This window comes from Balaenoptera borealis (genome assembly GCF_965194805.1).
Source record: "Balaenoptera borealis genome assembly, chromosome: 5".
NCBI lineage: Eukaryota > Metazoa > Chordata > Mammalia > Artiodactyla > Balaenopteridae > Balaenoptera > Balaenoptera borealis.
The window spans coordinates 81734339-81753188 of record NC_138862.1 but is presented as its reverse complement, the minus strand read 5'-3'; the positions used below and the strand labels follow the sequence as shown (position 1 = coordinate 81753188).

Sequence of the window (18850 nt, the reverse complement as noted above, 5' to 3'; positions counted from 1 at the left end):
CATGATTCAGAGAGATGAGGTAATTTTCTCAGGTTCTCATAGCCAGCAAAGTGTTGGAGTAAAGATCCAAACCCAAGGCTATTTGCTCATAAAGTCTGCTCTAATAGCTAGTGACTCCTACTTAAATTGGAAAACCATGTGTAAAAAACCCACAAATATGGTACTCTAAGTGTGATAGATTGAATTATTGGTCCCAATTATTCACTGTCCTGTAGGAGTATTTTACATTCACCCCTTGCTATGGCCTTATGATGGATAGAATGTATTCCGAGCACCTTGATTTTGGGCTTAGGCATATGACTTGCTTTGGCCAGTGGGTTGAGGGTGAAAATAATGAAAGGGAAGGCTTAAAATGGGCTGGTAAAATTGGGCCTTTTCTGTTTGTACTACTACCTCTTGCCATGTGAATAGTATATTTTGAGTAAGCTCTGGTCCAAGGAGAATGAGAAATAGTAGACGAACATAGACCCAACCTTCTGATTAAAGCTTAAATTTCAGCCAATCTGAAAATACATAGTGAAAAATAAATGATTATGGTTTTAGGTTATTGGATTGTGGATTGTTACATTTTATGTAGAATTATTATGGCTGATTGATATGAAACATAAAGATGTTTGTATTAAGTAACAAAACTGAATCTCTTGATATGTCAGTGTAAGTCCAAATTTGGTAATGCAAATGTAGGGTCTACAGGTTCTCACCACCTGGTTAAAGGGTATAAAAAGGCCTTTTATTTAATGCAAACTGCCTCATCACTTGGTATGAGAGCTAGTCTCAAATGGGGAGGGAGAAGTTCACATAGAAATGCATGGCATTCTGAGGAAAAAAGGAACACAAACCCAAAATCTCTCAAGTCTAGGGTTGGGAAAAACAATTGATGTGGGCCCCAGAGTAGGGATGAACAAGGAGGAAAAGAGAAGAAATTCTGGTCTCCAGAATTTAGAAGGAAGTTCTTTTCTTTTGCGACATGGAAACACATTCTGCCCATCATGAGGCCACAGCAAGTGTGTGGATGTAAAGGGTAGAGGGTTCTAGGCTCAACAACCTTTGAGGATGGAGCTGGAAGGCTCTGAGACCAAGTCACCATGGGCACCTTGTGTGAGCTTTAGAGAACTATGACTTAGTCTGTGGACTGTACCTGTGGAGTCCAACCACTGATCCCACATTTATACCCTCCCCACCTTTTTTTTTTTTTTTTTTAACAAATGAGATCATACTTCTTTTAATCAGCTGTATTTTGCAGTATACCATGAACTGTTTTACAAATCACTAAATATTCTTCTATAATTTAGTTTTTAATAAGTATAGAATGTTCTTTTCTATGGCCCAGCATCCTAGGGCATCTGCTTACCTAGGATGAGAATTCAGACAGATAGAAATATCTTCTCCTATGTTCTGTCCTCCACAATTTAAAATAAATGTTAACACTATGTCTTTTTTTAAATATGAATCTTTATTTAAAGCAAGCATATGCTAAATGAAACTTCCAGAAAGTAAATTAATTGTAGGAGAGAAAAATCAAAGAAAATAAAATATTAGATCAACTATTTCAGCCAAAGCAATGAAAAAAGAAACAAATTTAAAGGAGTCTCTCTAAATATTCATTAATATTTAATAAGAAATGAAAAATATGAAACATGAAAATTTTACACTTTTTTTTCATAAGTCACAATCCTGATAATTATCCTAAGCATATGATTCAAAATAAGAATAGTCCATAAGTGTTTGGTTGAGTAACTCCTAACAGACTCAATCTTCCCACAGATTACTATAAACTGGACAAAATACAAAAGCACAGAGATTTTGGAGAGGAGTCAACACTCAAGAAAAAAAGGGACATCAGGGTAAGTTATTCATTTTCAAAGCTTTTTGAATTAAGAGAAGCCTCAGTCAGCACTGCATGGAGTAACTAAAACAGAGAGAATGTTTGCTGTCTTTCTTGTGTAAAGCACCACAGGATAATGTTGAAGGAAACCCCAGGTGCTGTAGAGGGGAGAGTGGAATCTCAGGAAGGAGAGAGTCACAGAGGGAGTACTCTTAATTCTGTGTATAAACTCTGGCCAAATCTCAGGTTGACTCCTGAACCACATACATATGCATCAGACAGACTTGAGCTAAGAACAAAAGAATTGAATTGACATTTGAGCAACCATTCAAGAGATAGCGTTTACAGTTCAAGTTCAATCAAATTAGTTGCTGGTTAAAACACACACACTCAAAATATAACAAAATCCAGAATCTCTACAACATAGCATTTACAAGGTCCAGGATACAGTTTGAAGATCCATTCTCAAGGGAAAAGACAATCAACAGAGACCAATGGTGAGAAGACACAAATGTTGAAATTAGCATACAGGGATTCAAAACTATTATAATCATGTTCAAGGAAGTAAAGAAAATATGCTCACAATGAGTAAAAAGATAAGGACTATAAAAAAGAACTAAATGGAAATTCTAGAACTGAAACATACAATATCTGAAATAAAAAATTCACTGGGTGGATTTGACAGTAAATTTTGGATAACAGAGGAAAGACCCAGTGAGCTTGAATATCCAATCTGAAGAACAAAGAGAAAAAAATACTGAAAAATAAATAATTAAGAGCTCCAAGGACTTATGGGACAATATAAAAAGTCCAATGTGTGTGTTATCAGAGGGAAGAGAGAATGAGTAAACAACGTATTTTTTCCATATCCAGTGAAAGTAATTTTTTTATTGAATGAAAGATTCTTTAAATTCTGTAGTGCTTTACCATTTTCAAAAGTTTCACACACATGATTTTATATATTCCCATAATAACCCTTTTTTTCTCCCCTATGCTTATGTTGCTCCTCCCCCTTCCCTCTCCCCACTGTTAACCACTAATTTGTTGTCTATGTATGAGTCTGTTTCTTTTTTGTTTTATTCACTACTTTGTTGTATTTTTTGGATTCCACATATAAGTGATATCATACAATGTTTGTCTTTCTCTGTCTGACTTATTTCACTTAGCATAATGCCCTCCAAATCCATCCATGTTGCTGCAAATGGCAAAATTTCATTCTTTTTTAATGGCTGAGTAGTATTACATTGTGTGTGTGTGTGTGTGTGTGTGTGTGTGTATATATATATATAACATCTTCTTATCTTTTAATTTTTTAATTTTTTTGGCCATGCCATGCGGCATGCAGAACTTCCCCAACCAGGGATTGAACCCATGCCCCCTGCATTGGAAGCACGGAGTCTTAACCACTGGACCACCAGGGAAGTCCTATATCATGTCTTCTATGTCCATTCATCTGTGGATGGGCCCAGGTTGCTTACATATAGTGGCAATAATATACTTGGAATAATGCTGCCATTAACATTGGGGCGCATGTATCTTTTCAAATTAGTGTTTTTGGTTTTTTTCGGATATATACCCAGAAGTGGAATTGCTGGGTCATATGGTAGTTCTATTTTTAGTTTTTTGCGAGACCACCATACTGTTTTCCACAGTGGCTGCACTAACTCACATTCCTACCAACAGTGTATGAGGGTTCCCTTTTCTCCACATCCTTGCCAACATTTGTTACTTGTGTTCTTTTTGATGATAGCCATTCTGACAGGTGTGAAGTGATACCTGATTGTGATCTTTTTTTTTTTTTTAGCTTATTTTATATATAATAGTTTGTACCTCTTAATCTGCTACTGCAATATTGCCCCTCCCTCATTGTGGTCTTGATTTGCATTTTTCTGATGATTAGCCATGTTGAGCATCTTTTCATGTGCCTGTTGGCCATCTGTATTTCCTCTTTGGAAAAATGTCTATTCAGTTCTTCTGCCCATTTGTTAATTGGGTTGTTTGGTTTTTTAGATTTGAGTTGTATGAGCTGTTTATATGTGTTGGATTTTAACCCCTTATTGGTCATATCATTTGCAAATATTTTCTCCCACTCAATAGGTTGACTTTTTGTTTTGTTGATGGTTTCCTTTGCTGTGCAAAAGCTTTTAAGTTTAATTAGGTCCCATTTGTTTCTTTTTGTTTTTATTTCTCTTGCTTTAGGAGATGGATCCAAAAAAAATTGCTTTGATTTATGTCAGAGTGTTCTACCTATGTTTTTCTCCAGGAGTTTTATAGTATCCAGCCTCACATTTAGGCCTTTAATCCATTTTGAGTTTATTTTTGTATATGGTGTTAGAGAATGTTCTAATTTTAGTCTTTTACATGTAGCTGTCTGATTTTCCCAGTACCACTTATTGAAGAGACTGTTTTTTCTCCATTGTATATTCTTTCTTCCGTTGTCATAGATTAATTGAGCATAAATGTATCAGTTTAATTCTGGGCTCCTTATCCAGTTCCATTGATCTATGTGTCTGTTTTTGTGCCAGTGCCATACTCTTTTGATTATTGTAGCATTGTAGTATAGTCTGAAATCAGGGAGCATGATTCCTCGAGCTCTGTTCTTCTTTCTCAAGATTGTTTTGTTGGGAATTCCCTGGTAGTTCAGTGGTTAGGACATGACACTTTCACTGCCGTGGGCCCAGGTTCAATCCCTGGTTAGGGAACTAAGATCCCACAAGCCATGCAGCGTGGCCAAAAAAAAAAAAAAAGTACAAGATTGTTTTGGCTATTCAGGGTCTTTTGTGTTTCCAGACAAATTTAAAAATTTTTTGTTTTAGTTCTGTGAAAAATGCCATTGGTAATTTGATAGGGATTACATTGAATTTGTAGATTGTCTTGGGTAGTATGGTCATCTTAACAATATTCATTCTTCCAATCCAAGAACATGGTATATCTTTACATCTGTTTGTGTCATCTTCAGTTTCTTTCACCAGTGTCTTATAGTTTTTGGAGTACAGGTCTTTTGCCTCCTTAGGTAAGTTTACTCCTAGGTATTTTATTCTTTTTGATGTGTTGGTAAATGGGATTGTTTCCTTAATTTCTCTTTCTGATACTTCGTTGTTAGTGTATAGAAATGCAACAGGTTTCTGTATATTAATTTTGTATCCTGAAACTTTACCACATTCATTGATGAGCTTTAGTAGTTTTCTGGTGGCATTTTAAAATTTTTCTATGTATAGTATCGTGTCATCTGCAATCAGTGACAGTTTTACTTCTTCCCTTCTAATTTGGATCCGTTTTATTTCTTTTTTCCTCACTGATTGCTGTGGCTAGGACTTCCAAAACTATGTTGAATAAAAGTGGCGACAGCGGGCATCCTTGTCTTGTACCTGATCTTAGAAGAAATGCTTTCAGATTTTCACCATTGAGTCTGATGTTAGCTGTGGGTTTGTCATATATGGCCTTTTTTTATGTTGAAGTATGTTCCCTCTATGCCTGCTTTCTGGAGAGTTTTTATCATAAGTGAATGTTGAATTTTATCAGAAGCTCTTTCTGCATCTATTGAGATGATCATACGGTTTTTATTCTTTTATTTATTTATTTATTTATTTTTGGCTGTGTTGGGTCTTCGTTTCTGTGCAAGGGCTTTCTCTAGTTGCGGCAAGTGGGGGCCACTCTTCATCGCGGTGCGCGGGCCTCTCACTCTCGCGGCCTCTCTTGCTGCGGAACACAGGCTCCAGACACACAGGCTCAGTAGTTGTGGCGCACGGGCTTCGTTGCTCTGCGGCATGTGGGATCTTCCCAGACTAGGGCTCGAACCCGTGTCCCCCTGCATTGGCAGGCAGATTCTCAACCACTGCACCACCAGGGAAGCCCCGGTTTTTATGCTTTAATTTGTTTATCTGGTGTATCACATTGATTGATTTGCAGATATTGAAAAATCCTTGCATCCCTGGGATAAATCCCACTTGATCATGGTGTATGATCCTTTTAATGTATTAGTGTATTCCTATATTAGTCTTTGCATATAATCCTTTTAATGTATTAATATATTCCTATATTTGGTGAAAGATATACATTTACAGATGAAAGAAAGTCAGTGAAATGAAATAGTGTAGATATAAAGAAAACCATGCTTAGAAGCACTGTAGTCAAACTGCTGAAAAAAGATAAAGGGGAAATTTTATCTTTAAAAGACAGAAATATGTCTGACCTATTTCATTTAGCATAATGCCCTCAAAGTCTATCCATGTTGTTGCAAATGGCAAGATTGCATTCTTTTTATGGCTGAATAATATTCCTCTTTGTGTGAGTGAGTGTGTGTGTGTGTATGTGTATATACATGCACACCACTTTTTCTTTATCCATTCATCCATCAATGGATATTTAGGTTGTTTCCATGTCTTGGCTATTATAAATAATGCTGCAAGGAAAATGGGGTGCAGGTATCTTTTCAAGATAGTGATTTAGTTTCCTTTGGATAAATACCCAGAAGTAGAATTGGATCATATGGTAGTTCATTGGATCATATGGTAGTTCTATTTTTAACATTTTGAGGATCCTGCATACTGTTTTACATAGTGGCTACACCAATTTACATTCTTATCAACAGTGCACAAGGGTTCCCTTTTATTCACATCCTTGCCAACACTTGTTATTTCTTGTCTTTTTGATAATAGCTATACTAAATAGGTATGAGATGATATCTTATGTGGTTTTTTTTTTTTTTTTAGAATTGCCATTACATGATGCTATCTTTTATGTTTTTTAATTTTATTTACTTTATTTATTTTTGTCTATGTTGGGTCTTTGTTTCTGTGCGAGGGCTTTCTCCAGTTGCGGCAAGCGGGGGCCACTCTTCATCGCGGTGCACGGGCCTTACACTATCGCGGCCTCTCTTGTTGCGGAGAACAGGCTCCAGACACGCAGGCTCGGTAATTGTGGCTCACGGGCCCAGCTGCTCTGTGGCATGTGGGATCTTCCCAGACCAGGGCTCGAACCTGTGTCCCCTGCATTGGCAGGCAGATTCTCAACCACTGCACCACCAGGGAAGCCCTCTTATGTGGTTTTGATTTGCATTTCCCTGATGATTAGTGATGTTGAGCACCTTTTCATGTACCTGTTGGCTATTTGTATATCTTCTTTGGAAAAATGTCTATTGAGCTCCTCTGCCCATCTTAAAATCAGATTTCTTTTTGCTATTGAGCTGTATGAATTCTTTATGTATTTTGGATATTAACCCTTTATCAGATATATGATTTTCAAAAATTTTCTCCCATTCCATAGGTTGCCTTTTCATTTTGTTAATGGTTTCCTTCACTGTACAGAACCTTTTAAATCCATTTTGAGTTGATTTTTGGGTGTGGTGTAAGATAGGGGTTCAGTTTTATCCTTTGGCATGTGACTATCTAGTTTTCCCAACACCATTTGTTGAGGAACTACCCTGTCTCCAATGTGTATTTTTACTTCTTTTGTTGTAAATTAATTTACCATGTATTTCTGTGCTCTCTATTCTGTTCCATTGATCAGTGGGATCTGTTTTTATGCCAACGTCATACTGTTTTGATTACTATAGCTTTGTAATATAATTTGAAATCTGGAATGTGATGCCTCCAGCTTTGATCTTCTTTCTCAAGATTGCTTTGGCTGTTCAGAGTCTTTTGTGGTTCCATACAAATATTAGGATTATTTCTTCTATTTCTGTAAAAAATGCCATAGGAATTTTGATAGGGATTGCATTAAATCTGTAGATTACTTTGGGTAGTGTGAACATTTTAACAATATTAATTCCTCTAATTCATGAGAATGGAATATCTTTCCATTTATTTATGTCTTCTTCAATACTTAAGGATGCCTTCAGTAATCCCCAGGACAAGCACTAATAAATAATGCAGAAAATATAGTGAAAAAGTCAATAGGTTAAAAGTATTCAAATATCTAAAAGAAAAGGAGGAACAGAGAAACATCACACTGCAGGAATTAACAAAAAGTAGACCCTTCCTTGGTTTCCCTTTGCCCCAGCACAAAATCCATGAGACCTCCGTGGCCTGGACCTGCCAAATTTGCTAGACTTATTTCTCCAGCCCACTAGCATTCTCTATATTTAGCTTTCTCCTCTTCCCTTCTTGCTCCCTCTCCTGCCGTCTCCCTCTCTTGTCATCTGCCAGGGATACCTTTCCCACAGTCCTTCACTAGGCTAACTCCTTCTCATTCTTCAGGTCTCAGCAAGACCTGAAGAAAGCCTTTCTGGGCCAGGTTCTCCCTCCTGTGTAGTGGTCCCTTGCACCCCAAACATCCTTCATTAATTCACTCACCTAACTTCTCTGAAATTTTTGGTCCATTACTTCTGTTTCCCTAGACTCAGCTCCATGAGGGCAGGGACATGGCCTGTTTTGCTCACCATTCTATCCATGGCCTGGCTCAGTGCCAGCACAGAGTAAATGCTTAGTAAACATTTGACAAGTGGCTAAAAGAGTGACTAAATGAATGAGCAGAGAAGGCAGATACTGAGAGGGAGAGAGTTCCTACGCTGGGGAGATGCTATCACAAAAAAATTGCAGCAAGGGGAGCTGAGGGAACAAGCCTGTCAGAAGCACTGAAGCAGTGTTTGCTGGCATGAAAGAAGACCAAGGTGTATTATTGAATGGAAAAAGCACAGAACAGTGTGGGGAGTATGCTGTCATTTGTGTCATATAGGCATAGTGTACTTCTTGAAAGGATGTACAAGAAGTCTGTAACAGTGAGTTTCATTGTGCAGGAAGGAAAATCTTTTCAGTTTGTACAATGTTCATGTATTGCTCATAAAATCAAAAACAAAAAATAGATTATGGCATAAAGACTTGATGTGTAGTACTAGCCACATTTGGAAAAAATAAAAAAGAATCTCCATGCCTCTATTGGAATTCTCCAGAGAAATAGAACTGAGAGAGAAAGGGGGAGGGGAGGGAGAAGGAGAGACAGAGAGAGAGAATGTGTGTGTGTGTGTGTGTGTGTGTGTGTGTGTGTGTGTAAAGAGATTTATTATAAGGAATTGGCTCATGCAGTTATGGAAGCTGACACGTCCCAAAATCTGCAGAGCGAGTTGGCAAGCTGTAGACCCAGGAAGAGCTGAAGTTTCAGTTTGAGTCTGAAGGCAGGAAAAAGGCAAAGTCCTAGTTTGAAGGCAGTCAGGCAGATGGAATACTCTCTTACTTAGGGTAGGGTCAGCGTTTTTGTTCTATTCAGGCCTTCAACAGATTGGATGAGGCCCACGTACATTAGAGAGGGCAGTCTGTTTTAGTCCATTGACCAATTGAAATGTTAATCTCATCCAAGCACATTAACACTCAAAATAATATTTGAGCAAATATCTGGGCACTCTATGGCCCCGTGAAGTTGACACATAAAATTAACCATCACAATGTCCTACAATAGGGTAGTGGAATATAATGCAGCAATTAAAGTGTAAATTTTGAAGCCTAGAGAAAATGAATATGGTAGGAAGCTAAATGGAAAAGTAAAACACAGAATACTAGATTGCACCTACAATTGCGACTATAATAAATGTGCACACATGTATTAAAAATGGAAGCAAATAGGAAGAAATAAAAAGAGCTTTTGTGCTCTGCTGGTGAGTTTATGGGAAATAATTTCCCTTAAATTTTTCCTTTAATTTTTTAATAATATAATTGTTAAAAATTCAAAAAACCAGGAATCCTAGGTGTAGCAGTTTATAGGAAGATAGAGCAGTAATAAGAAACAGTGCCTGACACATTGCACTCAATAACTAATGAATGAATGAATAATAGCTACCATTGCCTTCACTTTGGTTCCCCAGTAGCAGATCATGAGACAAGGATTTGAGTGCCAAGTAGTTTATATGGGAGGTGATCACTGGGAGGGGCATAGAGAAGTGAGACTGAGAAGGGAAAGAAGCCAATACAGAGTGCTTTAATAAGAAGGTACCACTGAGAACAACTGAGTCACAATCCACGGGGGACCTCTAGGAGAATATATAAAATAGGCTTCAGTTTGTCCTAGGGAACAAGAAAGAAGTTTTAATATATCAACTCCCATTGATCGTTGGTTGAAAGGCCTGCTTCTGGGGGCATGAACTTCTTGGCATTTCCAGCCTGCCCCAAGCAAGAGTTGGCAAGAGAAAGCCCTCAAGTAGAGAGTCACAGGTGCTTGCAGTGAGAAGCTGTTGGTTGCATGGGAACAATGAGTGCTGAAGACACACGGGTAGGGCACGACAACATTTACAAAGTTGACTATCATTGAGTACCTACTATGATTCAGGCACTTAGAGAACATTTTCTCTGATCCACAGAACAATTTTACACGGGGATTATTATTAGTTCCATGTTTCAGGTGAAGAAACTGAAGCTCAGAGAGGTTGTGGCTTAAAGTCATACAGGGCAAGGTACAGAATCAAGTACTGGACCTCTAAGCCTAAGATTTTGTTCACATCCTCTCGCTACCTCCTAGTAAACTCAGCACTGGAAACTTCCTAGATAAACTCACCGAAAATGTAAAATAGTGACACTTCAAAGGTAACAATTCACTAAGATCAGCTTCAAAACAGCACAAATATCTGGATCCAGTTCTGCAATCAGTAAGTACTGAAATGTCTAAGAGAAAGAGAAAGTCAGCATGGGACAGAGGGCATCTACGATGGTAGGAGCACTGTTACTAGCTAAGACTCAGGCCACTGTCAATAAGCCTGCACATGCTACTTTCTGAGAGATTAAAGAAGATCATGACTATAGAAGGAAATTTATAGATGCTATTAGAAAAGCAAATCTGCTTTTGTCACTCCCTCCCTCAGAATCCTTCAGTGATTCCCAGTTGCCTTCAGTATTATTCTTTTTTTTTTTTTTCTGGACTCACTGTGCAGCTTGTGGGATCTAGGTCTCCCACGCATGCCTCGGCAGTAAGAGCATGGAGTCCTAACCACTGAACCACCAGGAAACTCTCCAGTGTTATTTTTTTTTGTAGAGCATACAAGTGCTTTAAGATTTGGCCCTGCCAACTTCTCCGTGCTCACTTCTACCGCTCACTCACAGCCATGTAAAACCACTTGTAGTCCTCAAACTAGCCTAGCTCTGTCACACCCCTGACCATTTATGAGGGCTGTTCCTACAGCCCAGAATTCTCTTTTCCACCTGGCTAATTCCTATTCATTATTCAAGGCTCAGTCACTAGCTCTTATAGTAAAGTTTCTCAGTCTTTTAAAAAAACATAACCCTGGACTTCCCTGGTGGTCCATTGGTTAAGAATCCACCTACCTATGTAGGGCACATGGGTTCAATCCCTGGTCTGGTAAGATCCCACGTGTCGTGGGTCAACTAAGTCCGTGCACCATAACTACTGAGCCTGTGCACCACAACTACTGAGCCCACATGCCACAACTACTGAAGCCCACATGCTCAGGGGCCTGCGTGCTGCAACTACGCCTGTGCACTTAGAGCCCATGCTCCACAACAAGAGAAGCCACTGCAATGAGAAGCCCATGCACTGCAACAAAGAGTAGCCCCTGCTTGCTGTAACCAGAGAAAGCCTGCACTCAGCAACAAAGACCCAGTGCAGCCAAAAAAAAAAAAAAAAAAAAACCCCTATGTGATATATATAAACATCCTATAAACATCCCATACCAGCCTTCCCTGACACTCTGGTGATTCCCCTTTGAGAGTTGCTGATATGCAGAATATATAATCTATCTTCTGAATATCTCTACCATCTGTGGTGATTTTATATTTACTTCTTGTAGTTTGAATTATGAAAACAATAGGTTTTTTCACTTTTCTAAATATAAAATAGCCTTATAATATTGAATGTATTTTTTCAGACTTTGCTCTTCAATTCAGAAATTCCCCTCAGCAGCTTCTGTACTCCTTCCTCCTACCCACCCCAAGATGGGAATTACTATTCTATGGGAAATTTTTCAAGATGCCAGCCTAGGCTAGGTGGCACCTCTCTGTTCACAAAGTATCTGATATATACCCCCTTTGTATTAACCCTTTCACACTATATTGAAAGTGTTGATTTAACTGTTAGTTTTCCACTGAGTCCTGTATTTAAAGGCAGTAAATACGTATTGAGGCTCTACCAAGTTCCAGGCACTGTCTTAGTTATGTGAGTAGTATTATCATCCTTAGGAGGAAAAAAGAGGACAAGGGGCTATATAATTTATCAAGTAAGGTTCCAACTAGTAAGTGATAAAGCTACAATTCTAGGTGTGATGTGCCTGACAGCAGAGCCTGTGCTCCTTCAGTAAAGTGCATTTCCTGTCTGAGGCAAAGCTGTGTCTGAGTTCTGTGTCCATGTGCTCAGAACAGTGCCTGAAACCAGTAGGCCTATAATATTTGCGGGGGGAGGGGGTGAACAAATGAGCCAAAGACATCAAGAAAAGTAATAAAAATGCAAATGGGAATGTCACTGAGCAAATAAGTGATCAAGAAAGAAGACCAGGACTTCCCTGGTGGTGCAGTGGTTAAGAATCCACCTGCCAATGCAGGGGACATGGGTTTGAGACCTGGTCCTGGAAGATCCCACATGCTGCAGAGCAACTAAGCCCACGTGCCACCACTACTGAGCCCCCGTGTGCCACGACTACTGAAGCCCACGTGCCTAGAGCCTGTGCTCTGCAACAAGACAAGCCACCGCAATGAGAAGCTCACGCACTGCAACCAAGAGTAGCCCCTGCTCGCCACTACTAGAGAAAGCCCATGTGCTGCAACGAAGACCCAAGGCAGCCAAAAATTAATTAATTAATTAATTTTTTAAACAATCTGCCTGCCAATGCAGGGGACACAGGTTCGATCCCTGGTCTGGGAAGATCCCACATGCCATGGAGCAACTAAGCCTGCTAGCCACAACTACTGAGCCCACATGCCACAACTACTGAAGCCCGCATGCCACAACTACTGAAGCCCGCATGCCTAGGGCCTGTGCTCTGCAACAAGAGAAGCCTCCGCAATGAGAAGCCCATGCACTGCAACGAAGAGTAGCCCCCACTTGCCACAACTAGAGAAAGCCCACACGCTGCAACGAAGACCCAATGCAGCCAAAAATTAATTAATTAATTAATTAATTAATTATTTAAAAAAAAGAAGACCAACCCAGAAACCTCTATCTCAGGGTGTTTACACACACAAAAAAATAAACAAAAAAGGAAACAACACAAAAAACAATGCAAGAAAAACTAAAAGACCTAGAACATAGATTAGAAAGGTTTAAGTAAAAACAATATGGAGTCTATAGGAAATAGAGAAGGCTAACAATGTGGAAATCGTCATCAGGGAATAAGTAAGAAAATGTAGCTGAATAGACGAATATTGTGGCATTCTTTGCGTGATTATTTGTTTACTCTCTCTCTCCCCTTTTAATCAGCTCCATGAGGGTAGGAATCGTATCTCTCTTGTTTCTCATATCTTCAGTGCTTAAAACAGTGCTTGATGTAAGGTTGGTGCTCAGTCAGTAGTTTGTTGAATGAATAAAAGAAAGCTGAGCATGAATAATAAGAAGACATAAAATCCCATTCAAGGGCTTCCCTGGTGGCGCAGTGGTTGGGAATCTGCCTGCTAATGCAAGGGACACGGGTTCGAGCCCTGGTCTGGGAGGATCCCACGTTCCGCGGAGCAGCTAGGCCCGTGAGCCACAATTACTGAGCCTGCGCATCTGGAGCCTGTGCTCCACAACAAGAGAGGCCGCGATAGTGAGAGGCCCGCGCACCGCGATGAAGAGTGGCCCCCACTTGCCACAACTAGAGAAAGCCCTCGCACAGAAACGAAGACCGAACACAGCCAAAAATAAATAAATAAATAAACTCTAATCTCTTTAAAAAAAAAAAAATCCCATTCAAAAATCATCAGAGACAGCCACCTGTGGTGGTTCTGAAATATTGCCCCAAGAGGTAGCATTTATGCTCTTGAATCCGGGGAGGGTTTGTAAGTTCTTCAGTCACAGAGTCTGACAGAAGTGACACTGTGTAACTTCTAAGGCCAGGTCATGACACTGACAGAGGTTATCCTAGAATGCTCACTCTCTGAGTGCTCCCTCTCAGAGCCCAGTCATCATGCTGTGAGGAACCCATGTTACATGGAGAGGCCACATGTAATCACTCCAGCTGACAGATCCCATTGAGCCCAGCCCCAAGTCATCCCAGCCAGGCACCAGACATACGAGTGCAGAAACCCACAGGTGATCCATCTTCCAGCCATGTGAGTCTCCTCTCACTGAGGCCCCAGACATTGTGAAGCAGACAAGCCATCTCTGCTGGGCCCTCTCTGAAACTGACCCACAGAATCCATAAGCATAGTAAAATGATTGCAGTTTCATGCAGCAATTGAATAATCAGAACAATATCCATCCACACCTTTTCAAGATATCTCTTTGTCAGGTGTTTAAAGAAAAAAAAAGGTAGGGTTTTATGAGTTGCAAGCAGAAAAGGAGAAATAACTTTTAGAAACCAAATGATAAGAATGACTTTAAGACCTGTCCCTGAGGACTTCCCTGGTGGCGCAGTGGTTAAGAATCCGCCTGCCAATGCAGGGGACACGGGTTCAATCCCTGGTCCAGGAAGATCCCACATGCCGCGGAGTAACTAAGCCTGTACATCACAACTACTGAGCCTGCTCTCTAGAGCCTGTGCTCAACAACTACTGAGCCCGCATGCCACAACTACTGAAGCTCACATGCCTAGAGCCTATGCTCCTCAACAAGAGAAGCTACTGCAATGAGAAGCCCGTGCAGCTCAGTGAAGAGTAGCCCCCACTCAACGCAACTAGGGAAAGCCTGCACGGAGTAACGAAGACCAAACACAGCCAAAAATAAATAAATAAAATTGATTCTTTAAAAAAAAAAAACCTGTCCCTGAGATGCTGAATAAGAGGAAATCTAACCGAACTGAGTTATTGCCTAGTCATGTTGACTTTTCTCTTTGAAGGAAGAAGAAAACCGTGTCATGATCTACAAAATCACCCACACTCAGAATTTCCATCCTATCCCTGAACTGAAAAATCACTGTAAGGCAGTGGCAATCAAAAACCACAGACATGGAGACTAAAGACAAAGATACAGAGACTCAGGAGTTAACTGAATTTAAACATTAAGAAGCAGGGTGAGGGGACTTTAATAATGTAAATATAACCCAGCCTAGGGCAGTGTTTTTCAAATTGCCGGCCACAGTCCATTAGTAGGTTATGAAATCAAGTTAGTGGCTCTCAACCAGCTTTTTATTTTTAAATGAAATAGAATATACTAGAATATAATGGAATAGAAAACATTGGAGTTCGTCATATGGGCGCTTAGCAAAAACTGTGCATATTGCACCAGTCTTCTGCCCAGTTGCAATGAGTGGGCATAGAGAGAGGGGTGTGACGAATATATGAACCGGTTAGGACCAGGTCATTTGCTCTTTTGTTCCATGGTATACAATGGCCAATTTGACGATCATCATAATGGGAGGATTAACATATAGTTGCAGGTATGGTTGAAGCAAAGTTTAGTATAATTTTATTTGCTGTTGGCAAAATTGTTGATACTTTTTAGTGAATTTTAGTGAACTAGGCAATTTTGTGTGTCTTTCAGAAAAAGGCATCATTATCAATGCAACATATTTCAAGTTTGTGACAATTGTAACATTTTAACTGAACTTGTATAAAATGCTTTAAAATTGATTAATAGTAAAAAATGATGAAATGAAAAATATAGAGGCAAATTCAAGTTTAACTGATGGACATAATGGTCAGTGGATCAGGATTATGTGCAGCTCTCTTAAGAATTGCTCTAGTTTTTCTGTAGATCATCCACATCATCAAAGTTGGAGGCTTGGAGTGGGTGAGAGACCAACACGGGTTCCCTGGAGACATAGACAAAGGTTCCAGCTTGTTTTTGCTCTTCCTAACCGTCAGCCTCCCTGATGTCAGGCCCAGCACCAGATGAAGGGGCAACTGACTTAACACAGAGGGCTTAACCAGCCCTTCCAATTATGTCAAGTCTAAGTCCTATAATAAATCCCTTATATCACACAAAGTAGTTTTGATTTCCTGATTGAACCCTAACAGATATCCCTCCCCTGTTTCTTTTCTTTTTTTTCCCTAGCAATTCAGTTATTCTGCAGAATTTTCCTCCGTCTGGATTTTGGGTTTTGTTGATTGTGCCCCCTGTAGTGTTGTTTACCATGTTTCTCTGTCCCCTTTATTTCCCGTAAATTGGTAGATCTGGAGGCTTGATCAGGTTAAGGTTCAGTTTTTTTAAGGGGAGGAGCAAGATGTAAATAGCAGTTGTATATTTCTATCAGGAGGTATATAATAGCTGGTTTTCTTTCTTCATGTGATGTTAGCAGTCATTGGTGATCAATACCAAGATCCATTATATCGTTGTTTGCAAAATGGCAATATTATATCATTCTTCTTTATTTATTAGCTGGAGTACATCTATAAAGAAACTTATCGACTGTTTATTTACACTGAGGTACAATCTGTGTAGGAAAAGCAGGGATAAATGCTTTCTCTTTTTTCCCTTTTTAATTACGAGATTTAAAAATAATGAATTGGTTCCCTAGCATCTTCCAAAGGTGACCAACGAGTTTTGTTTTGTTTTTTTAAGGATTATTATGAACTCGTGAACATATTTGGGGTATTTCAAATAATCGCATTTACTATTCTCATAGACAATTTGGGCAATTGGGAAACTGTCCCATTTTGGGACAGTGGTGCCTTTGATGGCTTTCTGATTTCCTGACATGTTTCAGGCTCAGTTCACATATTTCCTGCCCCAGATATGGAATCAATCATTTCTCCAAAGAGCTCTGGTTTCTTTAAGTGTGAAATGGATTTTGGATACCACAGTCTGGGTAGGGTGTTCACTGATGCTTGATTGGGCCTGTTTTTAGGTAGGCCTTTCCAATGGATATACCTAGGAGACACTTTTTTTTTTTTTTTTGGCCTTGCTGCGAGGTTTGCAGGATCTTCGTTCCCCAACCAGGGATTGAACCTGGGCCTCGGCAGTGAAAGCGTGGAGTCCTAACCACTGCCAGGGAATTCCCAAGGAGATAATTTTTTTTTTTTTTTTTGTCTGCGTGGGTCTTCGTTGCTGCTCGCGGGGTTTCTCTAGTTGTGGTGAGCAGGGGCTACTCTTGGTTGTGGTGTGCGGGCTTCTCATTGCAGTGGCTTTTCTTGTTGTGGAGCACGGGTTCTAGATGGGCGGGCTTCAGTAGTTGTGGCTCGCGGGCTCTAGAGTGCAGGCTCAGTAGTTGTGGCGCACGAGCTTAGTTGCTCCGCGGCATGTGGGATCTTCCCAGACCAGGGCTTGAACCTGTGTCCCCTGCATTGACAGGCAGATTTTTTTTTTTTTAATTTTATTTATTTATTTATTTATTTATGGCTGTGTTGGGTCTTCGTTTCTGTACAAGGGCTTTCTCTAGTTGTGGCAAGTGGGGGCCACTCTTCATCGCGGTGCGCGGGCCTCTCACTATCGCGGCCTCTCTTGTTGCGGAGCACAGGCTCCAGACGCGCAGGCTCAGTAATTGTGGCTCACGGGCCCAGTTGCTCTGCAGCATGTGGGATCTTCCCAGACCAGGGTTCGAACCCATGTCCCCTGCATTGGCAGGCAGATTCTCAACCACTGCGCCACCAGGGAAGCCGGACAGGCAGATTCTTAACCACTGCACCACCAGGGAAGTCCCGGAGATACTTTTTTTAATGATAAAATACATCGTGAGTTTATAGTGATACTTCCAATTCAGATTCAGGACTACAGGATTTTTATATAACCTTGTCTACCTTAATCTATTTCTCCTTTTTCTCACACTGAAAAACCAACATAATCACTCTTTTGCTTTATCCCACAACACACATACAACCGTCTTAGAATAACAGTACTGACACTAACACAAATATTATGATTACTGAAAACAGTTTAAGGGGTTTTTTTTCTTCTTCTTTTTTGTCCTAAGAGTATATCCCACTAAGAATATACACTCAGATTACAACGTCTTAAACTCATTTGAAACAATTCATATTTGTGTGGTTGTACCACCAACTCAATATACAGTTAGGTTTATTTCATTTTGCTTTTGTTTTTAGGATTTGCTTTTTTAAATTATGTATTTTCTAATTATGTAAAATGTTTACATGATCTCATAGTCAAATTTATCAAACAAGATATAGTCAGAAAGGTTTAGCTTCTATCCCTGCTTCCTCTATCCTTTCCTTCCCTCTAGAATACCACGCACACTTTTTTTGGTTGCTTTTTTGTTTATTAATATGTCCTGGGTGTTACTGCATAGCAGTATGTAAATGTAGTCCTCATCTCTTTTTACATTTGCATGGTGTTCCATTGTATGTATATATTCTAATTAATTCCACCAGTTCCCTCTTAATGGATATCTGGGTTATTTCTAGTTTTTTGTTATTATAAATAATTAAATGACTGACCTTAAAAAGTATTTTGTTTAAATATTTGAACTACCCATACCCAAGTTTGTTGGTTGTCATCAGGGAAAGTACTAAGCATGTTGTATGAACCTAGAAACAAGATTTACATTTTTAAGTCCCAGTCTTTCCCAATTTTTGTTTTTATATTTATTTGGCACTTCTCCATATTATATTTAAATATTAATAATAATTAATATAAACTTTGTTATATTGATACTCTTTCTTTATTATTCATAGCACGAATATATGCAATTTTTGTTTCTTATATACATTTGTATTAGATCAGTGTAAAACTGTTTCTTACTGAATCACAGGCAAAAAAGGCACGTAATCAAAAGAGGATGGATTATCCATTAGTATTGATAATTGAGGGTTTTTCAAAAATTCCTCAGCCCCAGCTTTTCTGAAGCTAGAGACGCCAGCCTTCACACTGCAAGAGATCTTGTCCTCTGCTTTGCCTCCAGGCTGGGTGGGCTGATGTCAGCCCTCCCAGTCTCATGCACTTCTCCCTACCTTGGGCTCTGACAGCCTGGCTGTTGCATCCTCTTGACATCACTACTCTTGTCATCCATGTCATCTTGTCACCTCTGTAGCTGATGAAGTAGAGGAAGGCCCTGTCCCACAAGGT

At 39.6% G+C, this 18850-nt stretch overlaps 1 long non-coding RNA gene across 2 annotated transcripts in view; it reads left to right on the top strand.

The window, feature by feature from the left end:
* LOC309629224 overlaps positions 1-18850 on the top strand; it is a 70656-nt gene that overhangs the window by 21423 nt on the left and 30383 nt on the right. Inside the window, exon 2 of one of the 2 annotated variants that reach the window (XR_014244931.1) lies at positions 1765-1844. This is a non-coding gene — a long non-coding RNA (uncharacterized lncRNA). Of the gene's footprint in view, positions 1-1764; positions 12874-18850 lie in introns of those variants that run through there. The other variant, XR_014244932.1, reaches the window with a different exon arrangement.